Below are 23,926 nucleotides of genomic sequence, written 5' to 3' on the forward strand. Positions count from 1 at the left end.
TTTCCTTTTTACAATTACCATAATGCTGACTATTATTATTTTGTTCTTTGGCACGCCCACGTTCATTGATCAACCACTTGTCTTCGTTTAGACTTATAACCTGTTTGGCCAAGCTTCTTTTTGGGCCAAAAGTACTTTTTTTTGGCCAAAAGCACTTTTGGCCAAAAATTGAGGTGTTTGGCTAAGATTTTGGAAGGAAAAAAAGTACTTTTGAGGAGAAGTAGAAACAGTTTTTGAGAAGCAGAAAAAAGTAGCTTCTCTCCAAAAGCACTTTTTCGAGAAACACTTTTGAGAAAAATACACTTAGAAATAATTTTTAAAAGTTTGGCCAAACACTAATTACTGCTCAAAAGTGCTTTTCAAATTAATTAGCCAAACATAAACTGCTTCTCACCAAAAGTACTTTTTTAAAAAGTACTTTTGAGAAAAGCACTTCTTAAAATAAGCTGATTTTAGAAGTTTGGCCAAACAGGCTATTATTATGCACCGCTACCACATTCACTTCAAGAATGGAGCAAATCAAGTGGGACAAGTTTCATGCTTTTTCATAAGAAATACATTATTTTTCTTTAATCATTATTATATCATCAATATGGTGTATTTGGACTCAAACCTAATGCCTTACCCATATAAAGGCATATAATGCCATAATGAATTGGGACTCGAACCCAATTCTTATCATCATGGAGCATCAGTACTCGAACCCGATGTCTTACCCTCATAGTGCGCTAGGACTTAAATCCACCGTGTTACTCTCAACTAGTGGTATAATGGGCCAAAGTACAATAGGACTTACCCTCGAGCCTTTCAAAATATATCACTTTCTAGTGATAAGTTATTTTTCCGCGAACTTTGCCAAAGTTTACATGGACCATAATAATGTATTAGATATACCACCAGAACTAAATAGAAAATAAATAAATACCTGATTGCACACACAATTAACAATCCTGCATACGTTTCTTTTATTAAAAATGCTTAAGGGCGATGGACTTAAATTTCGTTCTTAAATAATTAATTGTTTACTAGAGATGCCAAATTAATAGTGCATCAAGAATCGTTAAAACAAATTATCATACATCGGGTTTCCTTTTCATATCAACTAAATATATATGTGTTTACCCTTAAAATGAATAACAATTAAATTTGTACGCGGTTTAAAGGATATGTTGTTTAATTTAATACAAATGATCAAAGAACAGTAACTAGTTGAATTGAAATAAGATGGAATGATCAAACCAAAGTGACGCAGTAATTAAGCCTTGCGTTTAACTTAAATGCCAACGACCGGTCTCGACCGAACCCTCGAGATAGAGCTCGAATCGGAATAAACGAGTAAATAACTGAAGAACGCTTATAACAATTGCCGAGAGCTAAACTAAATTTTATTGCCTTGTTATGCGTGAAAAAGTGAGTGCGAAAAATAAAGGGGTCCCCCTCTTTATATAGTAGAGGAGATTTAACCCTAGTGCAAGTCTAAATGAAGTAAAATTTTTTTTCTTCTTTACCACGAAAATAAGATTTGCAGCCAATACCGAGCGTGATCCGTGCCGCAGTATCTGGCAGATGGCGGATATTTCGGCTTCTCGTTACTCTCCTTCAACTATCTTTCCTTTACACTCGATTCTTCATCTCACTCGGGCTTGGTTCCCTCCGGGTTCGGCTGTGCTCGAGACCTGTTATATCATTCTTCCGTTCTTAGTTCCGATCTGTGGGTACCTTCGGGCTCACCCGAGCCAGTAACAAGTAACGTCGTTTCTCGTTTCAGAACGGGAAGTCGGGGATAACTTTATCCTCGATTTTACCCGTATACAGATAGTCTCCTCACTTCTCGGAGAGTAGTTTAAAGGAGCGATGAGAAGTGACTAATTGACCCTGATTCCTTCCCTCGTAAGTTATGCACAAGCTGACGAACCAAAATATTCCATTAGTCACGTCGCTCTAAATTTGGACACGCGTCAGTCATCGGTTGAGCACCCTTGGCGGTTACCGAATTCGAAACGTCTCACAATCATTACTCTTTCCCTATAAAAGCTCCAATTTCTCACTTTCACTTTTTTACTTTTTGACTTCAAATTTCCTTAAGTTACCTTTGAGCTTTTCATATCTTCATCCGTTTGTCAATCCTTCGCACCCATCTCCTCATACCTTCACAACTTGTTCTTCATATCTTCATAGTTCATCTTCGTATCTTCATACCTTATCTTTAAATCTTCATATCAAATCCCCAGATCTTTATATTTTTAGATAGAGATGGCGAAGACCTCAAAATCAGTACCTCAAAACACTTCACCGACGACCTCTTCGTCGGCCATCAATATTGAGGCAGTGCCTCCGATAGTAGCCCATGTACCTCCTCTTATAGATTTTATCCCCGGAGACTGCTCCATAGATAATGACTTCAAGTTCCAGAAATCCTCCGCATAAGGAGACTGGGGTGAGGAGGCATGAAGGTATGTTTGCTCCATTACCAAGGAGACACTCAAGACTGGTCGAGAGGACTGCAAATGGGAAGACAAAGACGTAGTCGTTCCCAATCCTGACGAGGACATCGCAACACACGTGGAGGGGCATTTAAGTATTTACAAATATCCTTTCACGGTTGGTCCTATTGACACGGTATTTCTCGAGTTCTGCAAGAGATATTGCATTTGCCTCAGGCAAGTTCACCCATCCTTTTGGAGGATCGTTTCTCTTCTCCGCCACTTTGCGAACAATATGAAAGAGCTACAATTCACAGTTGATCGAATCTTTTGAGGTGGGTTAATCATGCTTGCCCGACAGGAAAAGAAGGCTCCCTTCTCCTGCATAAACGAAGATAGGGACCGAGGTTGGCAAGGGAGGTTCGTTCGGATAAAGACCAAGGACCTCATTCTTCCCGAATTCATGCCTCGTAATTTACTTCCTCTTAAGCCATCAAAGTTTTTTCTTGTATTTACTTTTCCCACTCATGATATATCTCATCCGATATGCAGCTGCCCTTTGATTCCCCAATGCGGTTCCGCATTGGAGGGAGTGGATCGAGGGTATATGCAAGCAACTCACCTACCCGAGCGTGAGTGGCGTAAGCTCTCCAAAGGCATGTGGGAGGCTCATTCTCATGGTGAGTACCTTTTATTGGTAGATCTCTTCCTTGTTTCTTTTTATTTCGGTATTGACACAAACTTCATTCCTTATTTCACAGGCTTATCAAAGACCACCAAGCTTCGGAAAGTCATCAATACTGTGGTATCGACCTCGTCTTCCAAGCCCTCCGCCTCTCTACAGCCCGTTGCCGAAGTTGCTGCAGATAAGGAGGAGAAAACGAAGAAGAAAAAGAGATCCCCTGACTCCTCGGAAGCTCCTATCGAGGTCAAGAAAAAAAGAAAGATCGTGCTTAGGGTCAAGAAGAGCACCAATAAAAAGATTTCGGATGCCCGGGCCCCAGGCTCCGAAGCTCTCCGTCAGCTCAAGGATTTTTCCAAGGATGATGAAGATATGGAAAACACCAACCAAGAGCTGAAAGACTTGGAAAACACCAATTGATGGTCAGTGGATTTGGAAAACACAAACCAAGAGCTGAAAAGCTTAGACAACACCAATGAATAGTTGATGGCCCCTGAGGAGGATGCTCGTGAAGCTGAACCCACATTAACTCGGGTAACTGAAGAAGAACATGCGGCTACTGCTTCTTAAGAAGGCCCTCCGGTCCCGAGAAGGGTAATTTTTGAAGGCGACTCACCACTCCTGCGCGAGCTCTTTTCTGCATCAGCTCCAAGGATATTTCCTACTCCACCGCTCCATAGTGCACCCTCGGTCGACACTGTTATCCATATACACGAGTCACCTCCCCAGATAGAGGACACTTTAAATGAGGGTCAGGCCACTGAATTGAAGCCGGTCGAAGTGTCCCGGGCTGTGGATGATGCCATTAACTCATTTTTTGAGGGCATGGACGTCGATGTATTGGAAGACTACTCTAGATTTGGGCACTTGAAGATCTCGAAAAAGATTGTGAAACCGGAATCAGGTGGGCCAAGTCCGATCTCAAAGCTTGAGAAACAATTTCTCGCCCCGAATGCGGACCCTAAGTGAAAGAGGACGGTCATGTTCTCGGTACCGGTGGACACTAGCATGTTTTTCGGGCCAGTCAGAGCGGCCAGCTATCTCTGTTCCCTGGTAACCGAGGAGGACCAAACGAAGATGAACGAGGTAGGAGGGCCAAGCCTTTTCAGTGAGGCTCAACATGCACTGAATCGGGTATGTCTTTTTTCCTTTTTATTTTAACGAGTTCTCGTTTCTCTAATTGTCTTTAACAAACTTTTTTCTCTGTATCTTAGGCCTTAGTGCTTTACCACAAGAGCTTCCACTGATCTAGGATAGAGGTGTTTCATCTTGAATTCAAGCTCAAGGAACAAGTCCAGCAAACAGAGATGTACAAGCTCTCTGTGAGCACAAGGATGAAGTTCTTAGGGACACGACCGACCTCTCCACCCTTCAGGATGAACTGCAGAAGACCCAAAAATAGGTCTTGAAAGAAAAATAGGACTATGCCCTTCTAGTTGAGAAGGTAAGAGTGATCGAGATTGATAATGAGAGGCTAAACATCAATGCTAACGCCGCAAGCTCCCAGGTCTAGGAAAAGATAACTCTGATCGACCAGCTCATGACCGAGATGAACGGGGTCAAGACTACAACCGATGAGCTCAAAGGCAAAATGGATCGCCTAGCATTGGAGCGAGATGCCACCAAAGAGGACTTGGCATCGACCAAGGAACAACTCCGAGTGATGAAAGATAAGGCCAAAAAATGGTCTCAGCTGAATGAGAATATCGGGCACAACTCGCCTCGATCGTGGCAGAGCGCGATACTCTTGGTCAAGAGTATACTGTGCTGAAGTCCAAATTAGAAGTGGTCTCTCGGATGCCCAAGATATGCTGGCCTAATATTAGGCTGACGTCGAGATAGCCGAAGCCCGGATTATAACGAAGATCGAGTATGAGAGGTGGCTATCTCCGAGGGAGGCTCTCAAGGAGATCCAAGCTGGAGGGGTCGACGCAGCAGCCAAGATTGAAGAGGCCAAGAGGTTTGAAGCCGAGGCCAAAGCGAAGTACCAACTCGAGGGGTCTGATAGAGAGCTGGGCTCCGATGAAGATTAGGCAGGGAATGCCCTAGTTTATATTATTTTTGTTTATCTGTACTCGTACATTTTATACTTTGGGGACATTTCTTGTGCCTTTGTAAATATTTTTTGGTAAATATATGGAATTATCTTTCGACTATACATTGTGTCCTTTAATTGTTCCGCATTTGCTTTTTACTTAGAACTTAGAAAATATAACTTGTGTCTCGGATTCAGTATGACTAATGTATCGTCGTTTCCATAACATAAATTTTGTCATCACTCAAACTGTTTGACTTCCATAGTCTGAATAAGATCTGGTCAAATAATGGCTCCAAGTTACTTTGACTTCGGAGGATCTAGCAGAAATGAAATGAAGTCTTAGTTTAGGATATTCGAATGATTCATTCAGACATAGTTAGTCTTTGTCGAAGGTGACCTTTGCCTTGGCTAAAATTCAAAACCGATTGATTCAATCAAAATGGACATAGTTTTTGTAGACTTAAAATGTGTAAGGACCTTACTTTTTATATTTACGAACTCAGACGTCTCTGAGTCCTTTATATGTTGGGGTCGAAGCTCCAATGGCTTCGGACTTTAATTTGACCGTAGCCTTTTGTATTTTGGCCCTACCTCGTAAGCTTGGTGCCCTCGGGAATTTGTAACCCGATTTGCTTGGTCTTATTGTCAGATGATAGTCCTCGATTCAGGGTGACCCGTAGGCTTAGGTGTCCTTAAATAATTAGGCAGAGTCTTGTGGACTTTTACTGCCTTTGGGATTTCATGCCCCTGGTTAATGATGGCTCGCGGGCTTAGAAGGTTTTGAACCCGATATTTATTCTAAGTGATATAACAGTAACATTGCTCGTGTAAACGTAAATCGATGAACTATAGAATAAACTATTTGGATACGATTCATTTGATCGTTTGACCCTTACAATAATTCCTATTATTCAAGCCTTGGCTTTGAATGTCGAATAAAATTGTGTTCAAAATTTCTGAACTCAGATCTTCGAATCTTAATTCAGGGTGTGATAGTCCCCTAGTACTTGAGGCCGAAATTCGAGAGCTCGAGTACTATTGATTCAATGTGGGCAGTCCCCAGTGCCCGGTCCTTGACTGGTCTTCAAAACTAAAGTAGCACGCTTCATATTTCCTCGTTAAATACCTTGTCGTTAAACCCACTTCAGGAAAAAATTGGTCGAAGGAAAAAATAGTGCAACACGTGCTTTCAGACCTAATTCTATGATTCTTGGTCTTGACTTCGATTGAGTACCTACACGGGTTAGTTTAGAAGGATAATAAACCTTAAACAAAATTGAATATCCATACCTTAGCAGTAGTACAACCTTAAGTGTGCTACATTACAGTTGTTTTGTAATTGTCTGCCACTTTCGGACTCAAGCTGGTATGAGCCTTTTCCGGTTATACCAGTGACTTTGTATGATCCTTCCCAATTCGGGCCTAATTTTCCATCATTCGGGTTCTTGGTATGCAGTGTGACTTTTCTCAAGCCCAAGTCCCTGACTTGAAAGTGTCGAATGTTTGCCCTTCGGTTGTAGTATCTTCCCATCCACTGCTTTTGAGCTGCTAATCGGACTAGGGAGGCTTCTCGCTGTTTGTCCACTAAATATAAGTTTGTGGCCATGGTCTTGTCGTTTGATGCTTCCGTAGCATATTGGAACCTCAAGCTCGGTTCCCCTACTTCTACTGGAATCAATGCCTATGCCCCATAGACTAGAGAAAATGGTGTTTCACCGGTACTTGACCTTCAGGTTGTTCGATATGCCCACAAGACCTTGGGCTGAATTTCCTTCCACCTTCGTTTTGAATCGGTCAATATTTTCCTCAGGTTCGGCGGTATGATATTATTTGTCAACTCCGCTTGACTATTCACGCTCGAGTGATAAGGGGTCGATAAAATCTTTTTGATTTTGTGGTCTTTGAAGAACTTATTGACCTTGTTGCCGATGAATTGTCTTCCATTGTCACATGTAATTTCGGTCGATATCCTAAACCGGCAGGTTATGTGATACCAGGTGAAGTTGATAACCTACTTCTCTCTAACTTTCTCAAATGCCTGTGCTTCAACCCATTTGGAGAAGTAATCAGTCATAGACAAAATGTACTGAGCCTTACCGGGTGCCCATGGTAAAGGACCTTCTATATCCATTCCCCACTTCATGAACGGCCAAGGGAAAAGGAACGGATGGAGCAGCTCCCTCGGCTGATGGATCATCGAGGCATGCCTCTGACATTTGTCACTTGAATGAAGTCTTTTGCATCCTTCTCCATTTCATTCCAATAATAACCGGCCCTGATAAGCTTCCGGACCAACGATTCTGCTCCCGAATGGTTTCTGCAAGTCCCCTCGTGGACTTCCCTCATCATGTAATCGGTCTCCCTGGGCCTCATACATCTTACTAATAGTCCGAAAAATGACCTTCGGTACATTAAGCCATCAACCTAGCAAAACTTGGCAGTCCACGTATTTGTTCCGCTAATCACAAGTCAAACTTATTGAGTTTACTTCGGCATTACCGTCCTCTATTTGTTCCTTGGTCGAATTGTGACTGCATCCATTTCCCCTTCTATCTGAGTTGTAAGGCTAGTATCAGTCTCGAGGGGCCTCGACTCCCAATATACTACTATTTTAGACTTGTCGTTCACTTTACCAGGATAAACTGACCCTGAGGGAGCCCCCAATTGGTCGTCCTCGACTCTGATCTTTGATTGATAACTATTGTGGACATCAGCCTAGGTAACCACTGGATATTCTACCAAATTTTGTTTCGGTTGTTGAGACACAAATGAACTTTAGGGGTTGAGCCCCTGAGTAAATGACTGAACGACCCAATCGTTTACAACCGGTGGTAAGTCCATTCGTTCCATTTGGAACCTTGACACAAATTCCCGGAGCATTTCGTTGTCCCTCTGTTTGACTTTGAATAGGTCCTATTTCCTCGTCTCAACTTTAATGGCTCCAGAGTGAGTTTTAACAAACGCATCTGCAAGCATATCAAAAACATCAATAGGGTTTTAAGGTAAAATTTGATACCATATCATCGATCCCTTGGACAGGATTTCCCCTAATTTTTTCAGCAACACCGACTCGATCTCGTCATCCTCGAGGTCGTTGCCTTTTATAGTGCATGTGTAAGAGGTAATATCCTCATTTGGATCTGTGGTCCCATTGTATTTGGGAATATCGGGCCTTCAAAACCTTTTCGGAATCGTCTTTGGTGTTGCGCTCGGGGGGAAAGGCTTCTGAATGAATATTTTTGAATCCGATTCCTTCACTATCGGAGGTGCCCCCAGGATCTGATCGACCCTCGAGTTGTAATTTTCCACTTTCTTATCATTTGCCTTTGTCTTCTTTTCGCCGAATTCTACCCGTTAGGTTAGTGCCTCGAGCATTTTCATCACCGCAAAAGTTCCCCCAGATCCGGATCTGTTAGGCTCGGTGATAACCCATTCCTCCCTCCGGGTATCTTCTTCAACCCATTCGAGTTCAACCGCATTGTGTGCATGATTTTGATTCTGTAGCTGTACTATATCAACTTGTTGGGCTTGCAACATCTCAAAAATCAAACGTAAGCTAACTCCATCGCCTCCTCCTTCAGGTGCTTCACGAGCTGATGACCGAGGTGCCCCGTGAATGCTGTTATTGGGATCAGTCGGTAGGTTAGTGTTGACAGCAACTTATAAGTTGGCATCGACTGGATCAACGATTGGTGCCATTAGGGTTGACAGGGGGTACGTTGTTGCTCGACATTCCGTTATTATTTTCACCGTGATGGCCTGATTCGGCGTCAACACTTAATTAAGCAGATTGAGTGTCAGACATATTGAATAGTCCTGAAATCAAACTTCAAAGAACAAGTGTAAAATAGTGTGTATTATCAAGATTCGTATTAAATCACTGCTATTATCCTTAGCCCCATGGTGGGTGCTAAACTGTTTATCCTAAAAATGGATAACAATTAAATTTATACGCGATTTAAAGGATATGTGGTTTAATTTAACACAAATGATCAAAGAATAGTAAATAGTTGAATTGAAATAAGATGGAATGGTCAAACCAAAGTGACGCAGAATTAAGCCTTGCGTTTAACTTAAATGCCAACAATCGGTCTCGATTGAGACCTTGAGATAGAGCTCGGATCCGAATAAATGAGTAAATAACTAAAGAACGCTTGAACCGATTGTTGAGAGCTAAAGTAAATTTTATTGCCATGTTATGCATGAAAAAGTGAGTGCAAAAAATGAAGGGGTCCTCCTCTTTATATGGTAGAGGAGATTTAACCTTAGTACAAGTCTAAATGAAGTAAAAATATTTTTCTTCCTTCTTTTCCACGAAATAAGATCTGCAGCCAATACCGAGCGTGATCCGCGCCGCTATATCCGGCTGATGGCGGATATTTCGGCTTCTCGTTTGTCTCCTTCAACTGACTTTCCTTTATCCTCGATTCTTCATCTCACTCGATCTTGGTTCCCTCGGGGATCGGACGTGCTTGAGACTCGTTATATCATTCGTCCGTTCTTAATTCCGATCTGTGGGTACCTTCGGGCTCACCCGAGCCAGTAATAAGTAATGTCGTTCCTCGTTTCACAACGGAAAATCGGGGATAACTCTATCCTCGATTTTATCAGTATACAATATGCACACAATAAATTATTTGGAAAACTAAAGTATGCCTGAAAATTAAGTCTTTTGGTTTTAAAGCAGTATAACTGATGTTTATAAAGCAATATACACAAACATGTTGTTAGTAAATTTTGGTTGATCCTTCGTAACAGAGCTTAAAGAAAAACTAAATGCATATATTTCTTGATTAGGAAGTACCATATCATTTAACATCTCTTTAATGGTATAGCTACTGCTTGTGAGATTATAAAAAATGGTGCATCTTCTTTAGGAGTAGTACCGATTACGTTGGCATACTCATTATGCAAAATTGAAGAAGCAGTAAGTAGTACTCTAGGAATTGATCTTTGTAGGATGTTATCATTATTTTATAATGCAGGTAATAAATGTGTCTGTAAACTGTAGTATATTTTTACAACACATGAATTTGACATTTCATTTCATTCTAGCTTAATAGACAAATATTGTTAAAGTTTTAAGAATTTTGCAACACATCCTAACATATATATCCGAAATAGTACTCTTCCTTCTCTTTTGTACTTGAGACTAGATAATGCATTTAAAGCATAGATTTGCTTTACTTTCAGTTTCATGGAAAAATAGGTATTATAATAATATTCACTAAGTCATGCATGTGGTGACTTATAATATCAAGTTTTATAGGCCAAAAACTTGAGAAGATTCATAAAACAGTATAAACAGATTGATGTATACCTGATGAATCGAAAATAAGACTAGCTCCAACTTTAGGAAAAAAGATTAGACGACCTGACTGAAACACTTGGTCAGAGATTCGTGCTAATAACGTGTTAAGAAATTAAACTCAAAGTAACAATATAAAACAAGAAAATAGACAAGAGATGTAGAGAGGAGAAATAGAACTTTCTTATTTCATCAAGTGTTTCCCAAGTGTGTATGCTACATAATCCCCAGTACCTCTATTTATAGGGTTTCATAGAGGCTTACAGTTGTTTACTCGTAAAACAATACAGTTGAATTTGTAACGTGGTTTATAGACTAGCGAATCAATTTGATCCAAAAATAATAAAGAAATACGACAAAAGTAATATTAGCAAATAAAGAAAATAACAAGCCTGAGTTTGAGCTCGGTCTTTCCTGTATCAAGAACAATAACAATGATAGAGCAATGATAAAATTATTTAGATTGAGTGTAGAATATTGAAGTACAATTATTGTATGCAGAATGTTTCATGTTCTTTACAAGAGTCGTCAATCTGACATTTATAGCTATCTTTAAGTGGGCAAGATCCTAAAATCAAACTTTTCTTGAATGAGAATAAAGGTATTATTGATGGGTGCATAACATCTGGCTTTGAATGCAAATATTAAATGCTATCCGTGTCAAGCCTCCGAATCTTTGCCATCAGTTATGCTTCCTTCAGAATTCACTCCGTATCGGTTATGTACCTGTAACCGATATCAATTATTTACCGACTCAACTTCTGTCTATTCTCGGTTCCACGTGCCACCTCGCTATTCAGTCACCTGTAATCATCCAATTTTATCCCATACAGATAGTTCCCCTACTTTTCGGTGATACAACTCAGTGTCACCGGAAAGTAGATGAATATTCCTTTCTTGGCGGGAAAGTTCCTGAACAGTCTCTAGCATTTGAAGAGACACACACCTCTTCGCATTTAATACCCCGAACACGTGTTGCCCCGTGATTCAGCAAGTATTTTTGTCTGGTTTCGAGGTAATCATGACCATAATTTTTACCATCTATATCTTCTCCACTACTCATCACTTTTACTTCTTTACTTTTACTACTCTCACAATCCATGTTTTTCTCTAAACTTTCTTAGAGCCTTTTTTTACAGCATTCAACTTTTTCAGTAAGAACATTTTTGCTAACCTTTTACCATCATGTCTTCTTCTTATACTGCTTCCTTCGGAAACACCGGTCTTCTCTTCGGTGGAGGTCCAAAGAAAAACAAAGCCAAGGAGGTTGACGTTGAGTATGATCCTCCAACTATTAACACCATCATACCACTTCATCTCAGTACTGCAAACGATCTACAAGAAAAAACCCCTCCTGCAACTTCTCAAGGCCACCGATTTTGGCCAGTTCGTAGGTACCCCTCTTCCATTCGACCTTCTAGTATCCCAACTGTGAAAGAGGAATGTAACAGTCACAATATTAAAATCCTCGCCCCAGATATGATGGAGAGGGTTACCTACTCCAAGGAGGGATTCACGTATGTCTATATGTATCCCTTTACCATGGGTCTATTCTATTTGGGATAGAGTGAAGGGTTCGACCCAATAATTTTAGAATTTTGCCACCGATATCAGGTCTGCTTAGCACAAGTAGGCCCATCTATATGACAGACAGTGGCCTGCCTTTGTCAATTGTGCACTGAGACGGGGAAAACCCTAACTCTTGCACATATGATGAACCTTTACTCTCCCAAGATTTTCCGTGGGGGAGTATTAAACTTCAACAAGCGTGGTCACCATGCCCTTCTCACCAGCGTAGACGATGATAACGACCGTGGATGGATGGAACGATTCATCGTTATTGCTACCGGGAAAATCATCCCGGCCATAACTCCAGCTTTTCCCGAGTTGTGCAACCTTTTTGGTAAGTCTTCGGTTATCTGTTGTCTTTCCACACAAAAAGATAATTTCTTATTTTGCTGATTTTCTATTTCTTTCGCTTCAGCTACCTACTGGGAGCCACCGCGATTTCAAGGTCTGGACCAATGTATTCAGAAAATTCTTGACATTAGAACTCTAGAATTCTGATGGTGGAAGGAAATGGCTCCCAAACACGGGTGGAAGGACAAACACCACGGTAAGCCAATTCCTTCTTTCTTTTATACTTTTTCGAACACAAGAAATCTCATGAATAAATTGCTAACTCCATTTTTGCCTAATACATGGGTTCCGAGAGGTTCTATCATTTGCCCCGAAGTCGACGTTTTAGATGACCCCGAGGAGGCCAGGAGGGTGTTACAAAATGCCCTTGCCCAAAGTAGAACTCGTGGATCTGCCCGAGCCTCTGGTAAAGGTGCCTCCTCTCGGAGTCCCCAGTCCCAGAACAAGAAACCGAAGATAAGACGCTCCTTCTTGGCTGGGACTCAAGAGAAGAGAGCAAAGAAAATGCCATCTAAGCTGGTGACAGTTGTCCTCATTGATGAAGGAGAAGCTAGTGATGAAGAGGCTTCCCTTCAAAGGAGATCTTCATCAGCTCAACCGGATGCTCAGCCGGGGGAGCTTCAGAACCCAACATTAGAGTAAACTCAAGCACTTTGGGGTGAGATGGACCAGGGCGAGAATGCTAATTCTCGCTTCTCGGCCCCAATTGTTATCTCTGGTCTAAGGAGTTCGGACCCTGAGACTCTTCTGCCCCCAACCACTAAGCAAATAACAACTGACACTCCTTTTACCACAACTGCTTCTTCTCCTTCCACACCGATGGCTTCCTACCACTCAACACCTGTTGCTCCTTCGCCATCAGTACCAACTATGTAACCTCCATAGGTACCAGTCGCCCACGAAAGGAATGACTCTCCCCCTCGATCCCCTGACTATGGGAACTTGGGGAATAGTTACTCAACCCCTTCCCAAGATCCCCAAGGGAGGCGAGGTACCACTCTTTCGGTTTCTAAAGAGTGTCATATTTTATCCAAGCCAGTGGAGCTTGCTAATTATCTGAAGCCACTGGCTTTGGAGAAGGATTGGAAGAATATGGGCTCCCTTTCTGGGGAGTGCCTGATAAACAATAGCATTCATAGTGCGGTGCAGGTATCATTCTAATTCCCTTCTATCTTCTTTACTGCTTACATGTTGTCATGTTAACTCTAACCCTAACCTTTTAGGCCAACCTCCTTGATTTTTAGGGCATGCAAAGGTTGATTCTTGACAAAAAAGGACTTGCTTCCTAGCGGGATCAACCTTTGGCTGAAAAGAACCAGCTTGCCACATGCCTCCCGATGCTGGAGGCTAAAGTTGAACAAATGAGTGAGCTCGAGACTCGGTTGCAGCAATCTGAGCAAGATAGATTGGCCCACATTTAAGAAGCTGCCCAATTACATGAAAACCTTCAAGAGGCTAAGGCTAAGTAGGCCGAACTTCATGATGTTGCGATCGCCATTGCCGAGCGTGAGTCTGCCTTCGAAGAACAAATCAGCAACTTGAAGACCAACATATGCTCCAGAACCGAGGAGGCCAATACCACCGAGGAAAAGAGGTCCAGAATGGAAGAGAGGCTTAAGGGGGCCATGGAGAAAAACTGGCTTCACTCAACTACCAACGTTGAGCTTTATTCCCGCCTTAGAGCCATGAAGTCTGAAAGAGAAGAGCTCCAGGCTGAAATTGATAAACTCCGAGCAAAACTCCAGGATCAAGAGCATTCCCTCATCTTCGAGAAGACCTATGCTATATATCATATGAAGAGGAAGACCTTGGAGAAGGCCAAAGTGGCATTGTCAATATAGTTGATTGCCTAGGCCCGGGAACTGGAGTTATCCGCTCGTGAAAACCTTCCTGCTCGGCCCGCTATGACTGACTCCTTGGATACTAGTTCTGAGTATTCGGGAAACGAAGAGGAGTCTGAAGAAGATGAAGGCCCCAACTGGTAGTGGATCCGTGAGGGTAGGCTATAATCTCGTGTATTAGTCGCTTACTGCACTCTAGTTTACTGCACTTTTATTGTGTTTGAGCTTTAATCGCTAGCGTTTTATACTTATTGTGTGTTTTATGCCTTGAAGGAGTGATTCTGAGTGATGTAGATGTTATGGAGCCAATTCGAGCAATGTGGAGCTTTGAAGTCTGAGTAAAAGACCAAGGCATTAAGTCGGGATCGCGTTCGAGGGTCGAGAACTACATCTAGATATCAAAAAGCAATGAAAATTCCGTAGTCTGAGAAAAGCCCACTGTCGCGATGCATGGGGCACCGCGCTTGTGCATTTCTCTATGGCCTATCAGAACCAACTTTCTGGATTTCCCCAGTAATGCTCCGCATGGCGCGTCGCCCCATGTGGCACGCCTGTGTAATTTTTACAGAGTGACGATCCTATTTCGGCTAGGAGAAGGTGATTTCATCTGGCCCGATCCTACTTGGTATAAATACATGAAAAAACGTTATTTTTTGGACTTTTTCACATACTTTAGACCTAAGGAGGCTAAGTAGAAGTTGGAAGAGCAAACGTGCAAGGATTTCATCATTCCTTCCTCACTCAAGACCCGAGTTTGGATTGAATTTATGTTTTCCTATAATTTAATTATATTTGTGATGAATTGCTCCATGTATATGGAGTAGTTCTCTATAGGGTTTGATGGATTTGGTGTATTAATGATGGTTTGTGGATTATAACTCTAGTTTTATTTATTGAAGCATTTTGGATGATTTAACTGTTGCATCTTTATTCACTTGTTCATGTAATCGAGATAGGCATAACTTGTGATATCTTTGCATTATATTGTTGGTTGAGTTCATTAATTTTTCTTAGTAATCGATAGAGGCTAGTTGAATCATTGATTAAACCTAGTTAGGAGGATAATCGAGAGAGGTTCTTCTAAAGACCAATCCACTACACATTCTTGCATATCTTCACGTGCTTAAATTGATTCATTTTGTGAGGTTAAAACTTAATCGAGAGAGGAGTTTTTGCTGAATGTTTGAACTAATAATTGAGTGAATTCAAGAGACTCACTTGAACATTAGAAGTGAATTATCTAGAGTTAGATCCCAAACAATTTTCTTACACTTATCCTATTGATGGTAGGCTATAATCTCGTATTTTTGTCGCTTATTGCACTCCAATTTACTGTACTTTATTCATGTTTGAGCTTTAATTGATGGTGTTTTGTACTTATTGTGTGTTTTATACTTTATAGGAGAGATTACGAGATATATAGATGTATGGAACGAATTCGAGCCATTTGGAGCTTTGAAGTCTGAGTAAAAGCCAAATGGATTAAGCCGGGATTGCGTTCGGGGGTCGAAAACCACATCTGGATATAAAAAAGCGAGGAAAATTCCATACTTTGAGAAACGTCCACTACCGTGGCTCATGGTGCTCCGCGACTGTGTAAATCTTTGCTGCCTGTCAGAACAAACTCACTGGATTTCCTCACTAAAGCCCTGCATGGTGCGTCGCCCCATGCGGCGCGCCTGTGCAATTTTTACAAAGTAATTTTTCTATTTCGGCTAGGAGAAGGTGATTTCGTCTGGGCCCGACCCTACTTGGTATAAATACATGGAAAAATGTTATTTTTGGGGACTTTTGACACACTTTAGACCTAATAGAACTAAGGAGGAGTTGGAGGAGCAAAAACACAAGGATTTCATCATTCCTTCCTCACTCAAGACCCGAGTTTGGATTGAATTTATATTTTCCTATACTTTAATTTTATTTGTGATGAATTGCTCCATATCTATGGAGTAGTTCTCTTTAGGTTTGATGATTTGGTGTATTGATGATTGTTTGTGAATTATAACTCTAGTTTTATGTATTGAAGCATTTTTGGATAATTTAATTATTGCATCTATATTCACTAGTTCATGTAATCGAGAGAGGCATAACTTGTGATATCTTTGCATTATATTGCTGGTTGAGTTTATTAATTCTTCTAAGTAATCTAAAGAGGCTAGTTGAATCATTTATTAAACCTAGTTAGGAGAATAATCAAAAGAGGTTTTCCTAAAGACCAATCCACTACGCATTCTTACATATCTTCACGTGCTTTATTTGGTTCATCTTGTGTGGTTAAAACTTAATCGAGAGAAGAGTTTTTGCTGAATGTTTGAACTAAGAATTGAGTGAAATCGAGAGACTTACTTGAACATTAAAAGTGAATTATCTATAGTTAGATACCTAACAATTATCTTGCACCTATCCTATCAAAACCCTATCTTCTCCCATTGATAACATTCTTTGCTTATTCCTTGTTTTGATTGTCATTAGTCAATAGCTTTAGATTCTTAGTTAATTTTAGTTAGACATCTTATAAATCTTAACTGTTGATCATCTTGGATAGCAACCAATCTAGAAACTATGAGAATACTGTTTAAATCGAATTTCCGTGGATACGATATTATACTATACTATATTTGATTAGCGAGCAGAATTTAAGTGTGTGTTTTGCGCTTGTCAAATTTTGGCACCGTTGCCGGGGATTGGCAATCAATAGTATTTGAAATAGTTTGTAGTGCTAATTCAGAAATTTTTCTTTTTATTTTATTTTATTTTTCCCTTTTTACATTTGGTGTTCTTTGACTGTGCGCAGGTTACAGGTTCAGAGTGGTGCATGACTAGAACTTCTGCGAAGGAGGTGCTACTATACGAGACAGAAATTGAAAAACAACTGCGATAGCTGAAGAAGGAAAGAAATCTCACAGAGATAACAAAAAAGATTAGTCAATCCTCAACCAAAGAACTTATGGTTGGAAACAGTGAAGATAATGTGGATTTGGCTGCGAGAGAAGCAGCCCAACGAAGAGAACAAGCTGCACGGGATGCTAAAAAAGCAACTATTAGAGATGCACGGAACATCTATGAAGAAGAGAGGGGTCTCAGACTTAATCAACATCAATCCTTGTGTGGGAGACCACTTGACAATTATGTTAGACCAGTCTACAATCAAGGTTTATAAAGTGTTAGATCACCTCCAATTGCAGCAAACAATTTCGAGTTAAAGCAAGGGTTGATTCAAACCCTTCAAAATTGCTGTGTCTTCAGAGGGAAGCCAAACGAAGATCCAAACACACATCTAATGGACTTCGAGGAGATTATGAATACCTTTTAATACGATGGTGTTTCACAAGATGCAGTTTACTTAAGGGCATTTCCCTTCACACTCAAAGATGATGCAAAGCAATGGCTTCGAAGCTTACCCAATGGATCGATTCGAACATGGGATGAGATGACCAGAAAAGTTCTTGATAAAAATATTTCTCATCAGCTAAGATGGTCAAGTTTAGAATAGAAATCCATAACTTTTGCCAGAAAGAGAATGAAACTATTTTTGAAGCATGGGAGAGGTTTAAGGAGATTGTTAGAAAGTGTCAACATAGCGAAATTGAACTCTGGATGAAACTCCAGAACTTTTGGGATGGATTGACACCGGCCTCACGTAGAACATTGAGCACTACAGCTGGAGGCCCTTTGATGAAGAAGACTCCAGAGGAGATAGTCACAATTCTTGATGAGTTATCTGAAGATGCAAATCAGTGGCCTTCTGAGAGTGCTGAAAAAAGAAGTTCGACAGGTGTTCATCAGGTTGATGCTAACACATATGTGCAAGTACAACTTGATGCTATGGCTAAAGAAATACGGAACCTGACCTTATCTACAATACAAAGTGAACCTCACGCAGCTTGTGATATATGTGGAAGAGGACACCCTACTCATGAGTGTCAAGCCTCAACTGAGGAAGTGAATGCTGTGGGAAACTACAATTTTAATGCAACGATTCAGAGGCAACCCAGTTTTTCATGGAGTTCACCTGGGGGTACCGCGAATGCATGGCAACAAAATAACTCTAGACCCTAGGGACAAGGAGCTCCAGTATTCCAAAATCGATAGAGGCACCAATTTCAGCCTCAACAGCCCATTCAGTCTGGCATAGAAGATCTCATGAAAGCCTTCATACTGAAAACTGATGAGAAGCTTGAAACTCATAGTGCATCTATACGGGAACATGGAGCAGCTATCAAAGAAATAGGTTGTAACGACCCGGCCGGTCGTTTTGAGTATTACAGCCCCGTTCCCCCATTTACTACTCAATTTATTCTTTACAACTGTTATGTGACTTGCCAGGTAATTGGTTCGGGTCCAGTGAGGTTTCGGAATGAATTGATACACTTAGTCTCAAGGATGAAAGCTTAAGTTAAAAATATTGACCAGATGTTGACTTATGTGTAAACGACCCCAAAATAGAGTTTTGATGATTTCAATAGCTTCGTATGATAATTTTGGACTTAGGAGTGTGTCCGAAAAATTATTTGGAAGCCCGTAGTTAAATTATGCTTGAAATGGAGAAAATAAGAAGTTTAAGTTGGAAGTTTGACCGGGGAGTTAAATTTTTGATATCGAAGTTGGAATCCAGTTCTAAAAATTTTCATAGGTTCGTTATGTCATTTATGACTTGTGTGCAAAATTTGAGGTCAATCAGACTTTATTTGATATGTTTCGGCGTCGAATGTAGAAGTTGAAATTTCTTAGTTTCATTAAACTTGAATTGGGATATGATTCATGGTTTTAGCATTGTTTGATGTGATTTGAGGTTTCGACTAAGTCCGTAATGTGTTTTGAGACTTGTTGGTATGTTCGGATGGGGTCCTGAGTGGATCGAGCGAGTTTCGGGGTGGTTTTGGACCATTTTAGGCTATCTTTAGTTATTGGTTTTTGGCTACATCAGTGTGCAGTGCGATCGCGTAGAATTGGCCGCGATCTTGATGAGTAAAATGGGAAATATTTGCCAGTGAATCGCAATCGCGGAAGGCCTTTCGCAATCGCGTAGAGTAAAATCGTGCTGTCACTGACCTAACTTTGGAAGCTTATATCTCGCAATCTATAAGGAATTTGGAGATGATCCAAATATGAAAGTTGTAGCCCTTTGTGTCTGATTTTTAGAAAGTTAAACCATTTATCATTTGAAGTTTTGTACAAAAAGGTATGAACATTATACTAGAGGCTGTTCGGAAGAGTTGGAAAAGGATGTTGGAAAATTTGTTCATCGCGATCGCGAGACTTGGTACGCGATCGCATAGATGAAATGACTGGCAGACAGTTTAAGTTCTGAAAATGGGACTTCATCCCATTTTCCAATTTTACCGATTTGGTGCTCGGGAAGAGGCGATATTTGGGAGACTTTCAACGAAAATAACGGGGTAAGTGTTCTTAACTCAATTTTGGTCAAATTACCCGAATCCATGGTTGTTTTTAACATTTAATTTGTGATTTAAGTTGGAAGAATTTAGAAAACCCTCTTGGTTTAATTTGAAGATTTGAGGGTCGAGTTGATGTCAGAATTTAGTAAAATTGGTATGGTTGGACTCGTGGTTTAATGGGCGTTCATATTTTATAACTTTTGTCGGGTTCTGAGACGTGGGCCTCACGGGCGATTATTGAGTTAAATTTCGGATTTTGTTGGAAATTAAAATTTTCATATGGAATTAATTCCAATAATTTGTATTGACTGAATCGAACTAATTGTGACTAGATTCGAGGCGTTCGGAGGCCGATTCGCGAGGCAAGGGTATAGCAGAGTAAAGAATTACACTGTTTGAGATAGTTAATATTTCTAAACTTGGTTAAAAGGGTATGAATCCCTGAATTTTGTGTTATATCAATTATTGGAGGTGACGCACATGCTAGGTGACGAGCGTGTGGGCGTGCACCATAGAAATTGTGACTTAAATAAATTCTATGGAGTTGTAAAATTAAAGAATTATATTATTATCCGCATATCCTCCATGTGCTAGAGAAATTGAGCCGAGACTCGTATTAAAGATCATGTTTAGGCTACGTGTCGATATTTTGGGACCCATAGGGTCGTGTTTGTCACGACCCAAACTGATGGGCCGCGACGGGCACCCGGTACCTTACTCAGCCGAGTACCAACATTACATATTATTTTTATCGTACTGTCATTTGCAAATGGGCCAAACGGTCTGTCATGGGTTAACCAGAATAAAAATAAGGGAATACTCATTATAGGATGACCCAATCTGATATAAAAACTTATATATGTGACAAAGGGCCTATAAGACCAAAATTACACTGAACATAGGCCGACAAGGCCGTATAATCTTTCACGTACACGACATATGTCTACAAGCCTCTAAGGATACCTAAATGCCATAAAGGTCGGGATAGAGCCCCGCCATACCAATCAACATATGTCCTAATCATACTGACCAATAACAACTCCGGAGCAAATGGAGCACACTAACATCTTCCGCTGAGCTGATAGCCTGCTTGAAGGACTATCGATATGTCTATCGAGACATGCGGGCATGAAATACAGCGTCCCCAAGCAAAAGGGATGTCAGTACAAATAATGTACCGAGTATGTAAGGAATGCAAATCAGTAAATAATAGACATGAGAAAAACATAGAGTAAAAGACTCGACATATACGTCTGCATAGCTCTGTGAATCATTTTATTTTTATAATGTTATGCATATGCGTATAAATGTCATACCATGCATAGGTATATGTGTTCATAATATCATCAAGCCTCTGAGAGCATCCCATCATATCATTTCGGCCACTATGGGCAAATCATCAACGTATACCAGTTGATCAGGTGGTGGTGCGTATATAACGCCGTAACCTTTTCCCATATCCCATATACATATATATACATATAAATGCATATATAACACCATCTAGTCATGGGTCAATGAATACGTATAAATTCATGAAATGCATAAGAAATATGTTAATAAGATTTTCTCGAAATGTCATAAAAATAATATGCCTGTCGGATAAATTTTATCATACGTATTTTTCTGAGACCCATGAGCAGAAGATATATTAATAATTCACATGGGGAATCAAGAATATAGACACCCCTAATATTTCTATAAATAGTCATTTATGGAAATTGTGCATTTGCTCGTTTCGTTCGTGTCGTATAGATCATGCCAAAAAGAAAGAAGGGATAGCCTTAACATACCTGAACCGGTTCTCTGGATAATCCCTCTAACACACAACAATCGCGACAAAACACGTGACGGCAAGACCGGAGTAGGAAAAAAATCCGTATGATATTCTTGAGAAGATTGCACCGTACTCCCTTATAATTACAAAATCTCACGTTGCTTTGAATTGTTGAAGATCGTATCTTGCTTATGTGATGTTTGTGACTTACGGTTGTAACACACAAATAATTACATTTGAATGCATATAAGAATGATTTTTTTTTGACTTATGATTCTTAAGAATGAATATATCTCTCTCTTTTTTTAATGGGTGTAACTAACGTTATATGTGTCTTTCCTTTATTAAAAGGAAATGTCTCACATTCTTAAGATTGCCACATAGTATAGTGACTTAAGAGTCACAATTCATGGATTGCTTTGCTGCCACGGGGGGATGTTTTATCTTAACCACATTCTTTAATTAATCACCCACAACTCCTTAATTAACTAGGTAATGTCCCATTATCCAATAATTAATTAATTACCCACATAATTAAGAATTATCTCAATTTACTTAAAATACTACTCACTTTTAACACACTTTATACACCTCACTATCATGGCCATGTGGTACCTTGTATGGTATTAGTTTATAAATACCGGGTATTTTAGCTCGGGCCGTATTTTATCCCAAAATGTCAAACTTTGACGAAATTCATTTTCTTCGATTTGCTTACCCTCTTCCCTTCACAAATTTACTCATCACTTGTTTGAAATAGCAAAATGCTTATAATCTCAAAATAATCCCATTTCCGAACTTACGTCGATTAACTTACGATGAAACTTTAATATACGAAATTGCGGGATGTAATATCTCATTTTCGAGCTTTCATCAATTTACTTATGTCGTACTTTTACGTACGAAAACATGGGGTGTAACAGTGTTGCTATTGAATTAATTGTTTTAAAATGTATATTTCATACTCAGTCATATCCATCCATTGTGAGGATATTATATGGATCGGGGTTGCCCGCCTGTAGTGGGCCATATTGGCTTTATATATGTTATTATTATATGAATCGGGGCCGCACGCCGCAGCAGGCCTTATAGGATTTATTATTATATGGATCGAGGCTGCCCGCCTGCAGCAGGCCATATCGCCTTTATATCACGTTTGGGCTGAAGGAGCCCCTCCAGAGTCTGTATCCCCCACAGGGAGCGTAGATGATTTATATTCGAGATGGACTTCCCAGGGCATGGACTTGCCTTACTTATTTATATCTGTGATGAATTTCCTGGACATGGATCTTGTCCGAATAATTATAATTTGGGGATAAATTACCCCTTGGCTGGATTGGCCATATACAGTTCTGAGTGACCGAGTAATTTGTGATCGTGAGTACACGAGATTTTTTCACTGGGATGTCATATTCCTCATATTCAGAATTGGTCTATTTTACTTGTACTGAGTTTAACTGTTGAACTTAAAAGCATGCCTATATTTCTGTACCGTTATTGCTATACTGGACTGTACCTGCTGAGCTCGTCACTACTTTCAGACCAAAGGTTAGTCTTATTACTTATTGAGTTGGTTGTACTCATACTACACTCTGCACCTCGTGTGCAGATCTAGGTATTTTCGGACACGGCGACTGTTAGATCTCAGAGTATTATCAGTTGGAGACTATTAAGATAGTTGCCTGGCGTCCGCTAACCTTGACTCTCTTCCTTTTAGTTATTGTACTGTTCTATATTTTCAGACAGTGATTTTATCAGTCATACTTTATTATCATTTAGATGCTCATGTACTCAGTGACACCGGGTTTTGGGAGTGTTTTATATCCATATTTGTGAGATTTTTTTGTTAAAAATAAATATTATATTTTCAAACTTAAGAGATTAAGCGATTTATTGAAATTATCGACTTTCCTAGTATTGAGATAGGCACCATCACGATATGTGAATTTTGGATCGTGACAAGTTGGTATCAGAGCCTAGGTTACATAGGTCTCACGAGTCATGAGCAAGTTAAGTAGAGTCTTGCGGATTGGTATGATGACGTCCATACTTATCTTCGAGAGGCTACAGGGCATTTTAGGATAAACTTCCCATCTTTCTCTCCTTATCGTGCGGAATTGATTTAGCTTGAAATATAACTCTTTGAATTCCTTCCACGCATTCGTGTGTGCATGTAAGCGCTCGGTATCAGCTGTGCATTGCCGACTTATGACTCCATGCACGAGGTTTGAGATGAGTATTCTGTGTTTTGGTGATGGGTCATTGTGGAGGACTTGAGGCCAGGATTAGACCGCAGCTTAAGCTCGGTAGCTTCAGTTGTAACTTGTGCATTTGGACTCATATATCCGGTAATGTCCCTACGCGTGGAATTTATGGCTCGATGAGCGGTGGAATGGCTTTGTGATGAGTATGATGTGACTGCAGGATGTGTTAACACAATTTGAATATGACGAGAAGTGTTTTCTTGAAATGTAAAAAGGGCCATTGGGTGCTTGATTTTTGTTTTGATGTGACGTACATTCTCGAGGATGAATGTTT

The 23,926-nt window shown here is 40.3% G+C and overlaps 1 long non-coding RNA gene and 1 other non-coding gene across 2 annotated transcripts in view; both read right to left on the minus strand.

Moving 5' to 3' along the window:
* The window catches only part of LOC138903656 (uncharacterized), an 81,447-nt gene that overhangs the window by 52,033 nt on the left and 5,488 nt on the right, over positions 1-23,926 (minus strand). The gene's annotated exons all lie outside the window — the stretch shown is intronic.
* Positions 17,693-17,799, minus strand: LOC117280387 (small nucleolar RNA R71). Its single transcript, XR_004510927.1, has one exon. It is a non-coding gene; the product is annotated as a small nucleolar RNA R71 (small nucleolar RNA).

The sequence above is a fragment of the Nicotiana tomentosiformis genome, chromosome 12 (genome assembly GCF_000390325.3).
Source record: "Nicotiana tomentosiformis chromosome 12, ASM39032v3, whole genome shotgun sequence".
NCBI classification, from domain to species: Eukaryota; Viridiplantae; Streptophyta; class Magnoliopsida; order Solanales; family Solanaceae; genus Nicotiana; species Nicotiana tomentosiformis.